Genomic DNA, 7,500 nt, shown 5'->3' on the forward strand with positions numbered 1-7,500 from the left:
CGTTGTTGGAGACTGCTGTTGGAGATGAATATTGTGGGGCAGGGGAGGAGGATGTGCTGTGGAAGAGATGTGGTGGGGGATGTGTTAGCATCTTTCTCAATGTGGATGTAGCAGCTTCTCTCTTAACGAGTCTCGGTTCGTATCCTAGGCAGGGCGAGACGTTGTGTGAGTCTCCAGGCAAGGCGAGACGTTGTGTGAGTCTCCAGGCAGGGCGAGTCGTTGTGTGAGTCTCCAGGCAGGGCGAGACGTTGTGTGAGTCTCCAGGCAGGGCGAGACGTTGTGTGAGTCTCCAGTCAGGGCGTGACGTTGTGTGAGTCTCCAGGCAGGGCGAGACGTTGTGTGAGTCTCCAGGCAGGGCGAGACGTTGTGTGAGTCTCCAGGCAGGGCGAGACGTTGTGTGAGTCTCCAGGCAGGACGTGACGTTGTGTGAGTCTCCAGGCAGGGCGTGACGTTGTGTGAGTCTCCAGGCAGGGCGTGACGTTGTGTGAGTCTCCAGGCAGGGCGTGACGTTGTGTGAGTCTCCAGGCAGGGCGAGACGTTGTGTGAGTCTCCAGGCAGGGCGTGACGTTGTGTGAGTCTCCAGGCAGGGCGTGACGTTGTGTGAGTCTCCAGGCAGGGCGTGACGTTGTGTGAGTCTCCAGGCAGGGCGTGACGTTGTGTGAGTCTCCAGGCAGGGCGTGACGTTGTGTGAGTCTCCAGGCAGGGCGAGACGTTGTGTGAGTGTCTCTACGTCTGATATGTCTGTTTTCCCTATCAGTAAATTCTTACCTGTGTCTTAGTGGCTAGGGTAACAACAAAGGGGATGTAAAGTAAAAGGACACAAGTACAACTAATGTGACATTTTATTGTGGCAACGTTTCGCTCTCCAGGAGCTTTATCAAGCCATTACAAACAATACATGGACACAGAGGGTATATAAAGGCTCAGAGTGAGGTGCAATACTAGTGAGGTACCATTTCGATGTTCACTAGTGGTAGTAGTAGTAGTAGTAGTAGTAGTAGTAGTAGTAGTAGTAGTAGTAGTAGTAGTAGTAGTAGTAGTAGTAGTAGTGACAAAAGTAATACCATATGGTAGAGCAATTATATTACTTGGGTAACATAAAAATAGGTTGGACAAATATAGACTGGAAAGAGGCAGCTTGTTTCAGTGTTCACTCTCTGTAATGTGCTTTGTGTAGTATAACAGGAGAGACTATGTGATGGCAGGGTTTACTGGTTTCAGGATGATTCTTGCTAAGACTTCGGAGATGGTGAAGCTGCCGTTGTTTTGTTTAATTGTATTCGAAACAGCGATCAGTGCTGATTCGAGGCACTTGCGTCTGCGGAAATTAGTTTCTTTGATCACTAATTGGGCGTCTCTGAATTTCATGAGATGATTGGTGGAATTTCGGTGTTGTACACAGGCGTTGTTCAAGTTATCGTTCCTACATGCGTAAATGTGTTCATTGACTCGGGTGTCGAGGTTTCTTGCTGTTTCACCTACGTAAATCTTGTCACAGCCTCCACAGGGTATAATGTAAACTCCTGCATTGACTGGTTCGTGATGCTTGGATTTTGTACTGGTTAGATCCTTTACTGAAGTGCTAGAAGCGATGGCGACTCTGGTGTTAGCTTGTGAAAGTACTTTTGAGACGTTCAGTGCAACCTGGCTGTTGGGAAGAATTATAACTTTGTTGGGAGCGGTGTTGATGCGTGGAGAATTAATGATCTGAAGAGCTCTTTTCTTGCAGTCTTTGATGAAAAAAGGAGGAAAATGTAACTCAGTGAATGTACATACATTCACCAAACATTCACTGAGTTACATTTTCCTCCTTTTTTCACCAAAGACTGCAAGAAAAGAGCTCTTCAGATCATCAATTCTCCACGCATCAACACCACTCCCAACAAAGTTATAATTCTTCCCAACAGCCAGGTTGCACTGAACGTCTCAAAAGTACTTTCACAAGCTAACACCAGAGTCGCCATCGCTTCATTTGCCAACCACCCCTCCACCTACAACCACCCCCACACCACTCACCACCACCACCACCACCACCACCACCACCACCACCACCACCACAACCACCACCATCACCACCACCACCACCACCACCACCACCACCACCACCACCACCACCACAACAACCACCACCACCACCACAACCACCACCACCACCACCACCACCACCACCACCACCACCACCACCACAACCACCACCACCACCACCACCACCACCACCACCACCACCACCACCACCACCACCACCACCACCACCACCATCACCACCACCACCACCACCTTCACCATCACCACCACCACCACCACCACCACCACCACTTGCCTAACTAATTATCTTAAGCCTTAGAGTTAGCTTACTGCAATATGCCAAACTTATTGTCTTGTGTAAGTACACCTTATTGTATTATTGTCTTGTGTAAGTACACCTTATTGTATTATTGTCTTGTGTAAGTACACCTTATTGTATTATTGTCTTGTGTAAGTACACCTTATTGTATTATTGTCTTGTGTAAGTACACCTTATTGTATTATTGTCTTGTGTAAGTACACCTTATTGTATTATTGTCTTGTGTAAGTACACCTTATTGTATTATTGTCTTGTGTAAGTACACCTTATTGTATTATTGTCTTGTGTAAGTACACCTTATTGTATTATTGTCTTGTGTAAGTACACCTTATTGTATTATTGTCTTGTGTAAGTACACCTTATTGTATTATTGTCTTGTGTAAGTACACCTTATTGTATTATTGTCTTGTGTAAGTACTTATTGTATTATTGTCTTGTGTAACTTGTGTAAGTACACCTTATTGTATTATTGTCTTGTGTAAGTACACCTTATTGTATTATTGTCTTGTGTAAGTACACCTTATTGTATTATTGTCTTGTGTAAGTACACCTTATTGTATTATTGTCTTGTGTAAGTACACCTTATTGTATTATTGTCTTGTGTAAGTACACCTTATTGTATTATTGTCTTGTGTAAGTACACCTTATTGTATTATTGTCTTGTGTAAGTACACCTTATTGTATTATTGCCTTGTGTAAGTATACCTTATTGTATTATTGTCTTGGGTAAGTACACCTTATTGTATTATTGCCTTGTGTAAGTGCCAGTTATTTTCTTATTGTCTTGTTTATTCCACTCATTTATCTAGTTGTCCTGTGAAAGTATAGAGTGCACAGAGCACGAAATTGTGTTCGACCTGCATCATGCACAACCACAGTCTTGATTAAGTTAATAATAACAACTTGAATTATGGTAGTTAACGGCTTGTACCAATATAGGGACCCTCATTTGCATACAGGGTAACTACCAGTTGTATAAGTCAGCCAGTCAGAGTGAGGAGTAAGGGGTCCTGGGTAGCCTATTTTGTAACTAGAGTCCTCCCCTGAGCTTCAGGTCCCCACACGTTTCCAGCTGATTAAGACTCACACATGACAGTTTTGTCTTCTGTATGGGTGTATTTGCTGTTGCTTCTGAGTGTACTAGTTCTTATGCTCTCTTCATGAACAAAAAGGCACAATACTGTGACTGGAACAATGCACTAATGTAACGCACACAGGAAAAAGTTGCTTATATCGGCGTTACCAATCAATTATGGCATCCGTCAAACCTCCTGTAAATTCTGTACATTTTTTAATACATTGGACGTATCCCACCAAGGCAAGGTGCTGGTCGCTTTCCTTATTGCTTCATTGTATTGCTGATTGCTCTCCCTGTTGCTGCCTTGTTTGCAGGTTACTTTCCTTGCTGCTGCCTTGCATTGCTGGCATATTGCTCGCTATATTGACACTGAATATCGTTGCCACCAAACCCCTGTTCAACTTCGTGAATTAATTCTCAACAAGCCAGTGTCTGCTCCATCAACCATGGCTTCTGTGTCTCCATCTGTGGAGTATTACGTAGAGTCAGCTCATGGTAATCTCTGCTCCCTCATTGCGTATCCTTGCTCGTCTGGTGGCGGCCATGCTACCTTGTGTTTACTTGCTAATCCGAAAGTTTAGGATGCTGGCAAGGCGGAACTTTAACTTCCCTGTAGAGGAGAGTAGGGAAGAGAATAATTTTGACAAGGCGGATGATAGAGAGTAGGGAAGAGCGTAGTTTTGACAAGGCGGATGATAGAGAGTAGGGAAGAGCGTGGTTTTGACAAGGCGGATGATAGAGAGTAGGGAAGAGCGTAGTTTTGACAAGGCGGATGATAGAGAGTAGGGAAGAGCGTAGTTTTGACAAGGCGGATGATAGAGAGTAGGGAAGAGCGTGGTTTTGACAAGGCGGATGATAGAGAGTAGGGAAGAGCGTAGTTTTGACAAGGCGGATGATAGAGAGCAGGGAAGAGCGTAGTTTTGACAAGGCGGATGATAGAGAGTAGGGAAGAGCGTAGTTTTGACAAGGCGGATGATAGAGAGTAGGGAAGAGCGTAGTTTTGACAAGGCGGATGATAGAGAGTAGGGAAGAGCGTAGTTTTGACAAGGCGGATGATAGAGAGTAGGGAAGAGCGTAGTTTTGACAAGGCGGATGATAGAGAGTAGGGAAGAGCGTAGTTTTGACAAGGCGGATGATAGAGAGTAGGGAAGACCGTAGTTTTGACAAGGCGGATGATAGAGAGTAGGGAAGAGCGTGGTTTTGACAAGGCGGATGATAGAGAGTAGGGAAGAGCGTAGTTTTGACAAGGCGGATGATAGAGAGTAGGGAAGAGCGTAGTTTTGACAAAGCGGATGATAGAGAGTAGGGAAGAGCGTAGTTTTGACAAGGCGGATGATAGAGAGTAGGGAAGAGCGTAGTTTTGACAAGGCGGATGATAGAGAGTAGGGAAGAGCGTAGTTTTGACAAGGCGGATGATAGAGAGTAGGGAAGAGCGTAGTTTTGACAAGGCGGATGATAGAGAGTAGGGAAGAGCGTAGTTTTGACAAGGCGGATGATAGAGAGTAGGGAAGAGCGTAGTTTTGACAAGGCGGATGATAGAGAGTAGGGAAGAGCGTAGTTTTGACAAGGCGGATGATAGAGAGTAGGGAAGAGCGTGGTTTTGACAAGGCGGATGATAGAGAGTAGGGAAGAGCGTAGTTTTGACAAGGCGGATTATAGAGAGTAGGGAAGAGCGTAGTTTTGACAAGGCGGATGATAGAGAGTAGGGATGAGCGTGGTTTTGACAAGGCGGATGATAGAGAGCAGGGAAGAGCATAGTTTTGACAAGGCGGATGATAGAGAGTAGGGAAGAGCGTGGTTTTGACAAGGCGGATGATAGAGAGTAGGGAAGAGCATAGTTTTGACAAGGCGGATGATAGAGAGTAGGGATGAGCGTGGTTTTGACAAGGCGGATGATAGAGAGTAGGGAAGAGCGTAGTTTTGACAAGTCGGATGATACAGAGTAGGGAAGAGCGTAGATTTGACAAGGCGGATGATAGAGAGTAGGGATGAGCGTGGTTTTGACAAGGCGGATGATAGAGAGCAGGGAAGAGCATAGTTTTGACAAGGCGGATGATAGAGAGCAGGGAAGAGCATAGTTTTGACAAGGCGGAAGATAGAGAGTAGGGAAGAGCGTAGTTTTGACAAGGCGGATGATACAGAGTAGGGAAGAGCGTAGTTTTGACAAGGCGGATGATAGAGAGCAGGGAAGAGCATAGTTTTGACAAGGCGGAAGATAGAGAGTAGGGAAGAGCGTGGTTTTGACAAGGCGGATGATAGAGAGTAGGGAAGAGCATAGTTTTGACAAGGCGGATGATAGAGAGTAGGGATGAGCGTGGTTTTGACAAGGCGGATGATAGAGAGTAGGGAAGAGCATAGTTTTGACAAGGCGGATGATAGAGAGTAGGGAAGAGCGTAGTTTTGACAAGGCGGATGATACAGAGTAGGGAAGAGCGTAGTTTTGACAAGGCGGATGATAGAGAGTAGGGAAGAGCGTAGCTTTGACAAGGCGGATGATAGAGAGTAGGGAAGAGCGTAGTTTTGACAAGGCGGATCATAGAGAGTAGGGAAGAGCGTGGTTTTGACAAGGCGGATGATAGAGAGTAGGGAAGAGCGTGGTTTTGACAAGGCGGATGATAGAGAGGAGGGAAGAGCGTAGTTTTGACAAGGCGGATGATAGAGAGTAGGGAAGAGCGTAGTTTTGACAAGGCGGATGATAGAGAGTAGGGAAGAGCGTAGTTTTGACAAGGCGGATGATAGAGAGTAGGGAAGAGCGTAGTTTTGACAAGGCGGATGATAGAGAGTAGGGAAGAGCGTAGTTTTGACAAGGCGGATGATACAGAGTAGGGAAGAGCGTAGTTTTGACAAGGCGGATGATAGAGAGTAGGGAAGAGCGTAGTTTTGACAAGGCGGATGATACAGAGTAGGGAAGAGCGTAGTTTTGACAAGGCGGATGATACAGAGTAGGGAAGAGCGTAGTTTTGACAAGGCGGATGATACAGAGTAGGGAAGAGCGTAGTTTTGACAAGGCGGATGATAGAGAGTAGGGAAGAGCGTAGTTTTGACAAGGCGGATGATAGAGAGTAGGGAAGAGCGTAGTTTTGACAAGGCGGATGATACAGAGTAGGGAAGAGCGTAGTTTTGACAAGGCGGATGATACAGAGTAGGGAAGAGCGTAGTTTTGACAAGGCGGATGACAGAGAGTAGGGAAGAGCGTAGTTTTGACAAGGCGGATGATAGAGAGTAGGGAAGAGCGTAGTTTTGACAAGGCGGATGATAGAGAGCAGGGAAGAGCGTGGTTTTGACAAGGCGGATGATAGAGAGTAGGGATGAGCGTGGTTTTGACAAGGCGGATGATAGAGAGCAGGGAAGAGCACAGTTTTGACAAGGCGGATGATAGAGAGTAGGGATGAGCGCGGTTTTGACAAGGCGGATGATAGAGAGTAGGGAAGAGCGTAGTTTTGACAAGGCGGATGATAGAGAGTAGGGATGAGCGTGGTTTTGACAAGGCGGATGATAGAGAGCAGGGAAGAGCATAGTTTTGACAAGGCGGATGATAGAGAGCAGGGAAGAGCATAGTTTTGACAAGGCGGAAGATAGAGAGTAGGGAAGAGCGTAGTTTTGACAAGGCGGATGATAGAGAGTAGGGAAGAGCATAGTTTTGACAAGGCGGATGATAGAGAGTAGGGATGAGCGTGGTTTTGACAAGGCGGATGATAGAGAGTAGGGAAGAGCGTAGTTTTGACAAGGCGGATGATACAGAGTAGGGAAGAGCGTAGTTTTGACAAGGCGGATGATAGAGAGTAGGGATGAGCGTGGTTTTGACAAGGCGGATGATAGAGAGCAGGGAAGAGCATAGTTTTGACAAGGCGGATGATAGAGAGCAGGGAAGAGCATAGTTTTGACAAGGCGGAAGATAGAGAGTAGGGAAGAGCGTAGTTTTGACAAGGCGGATGATACAGAGTAGGGAAGAGCGTAGTTTTGACAAGGCGGATGATAGAGAGTAGGGAAGAGCATAGTTTTGACAAGGCGGAAGATAGAGAGTAGGGAAGAGCGTGGTTTTGACAAGGCGGATGATAGAGAGTAGGGAAGAGCGTAG

The sequence above is a fragment of the Cherax quadricarinatus genome, chromosome 66 (genome assembly GCF_038502225.1).
Source record: "Cherax quadricarinatus isolate ZL_2023a chromosome 66, ASM3850222v1, whole genome shotgun sequence".
Taxonomy (NCBI): Eukaryota; Metazoa; Arthropoda; class Malacostraca; order Decapoda; family Parastacidae; genus Cherax; species Cherax quadricarinatus.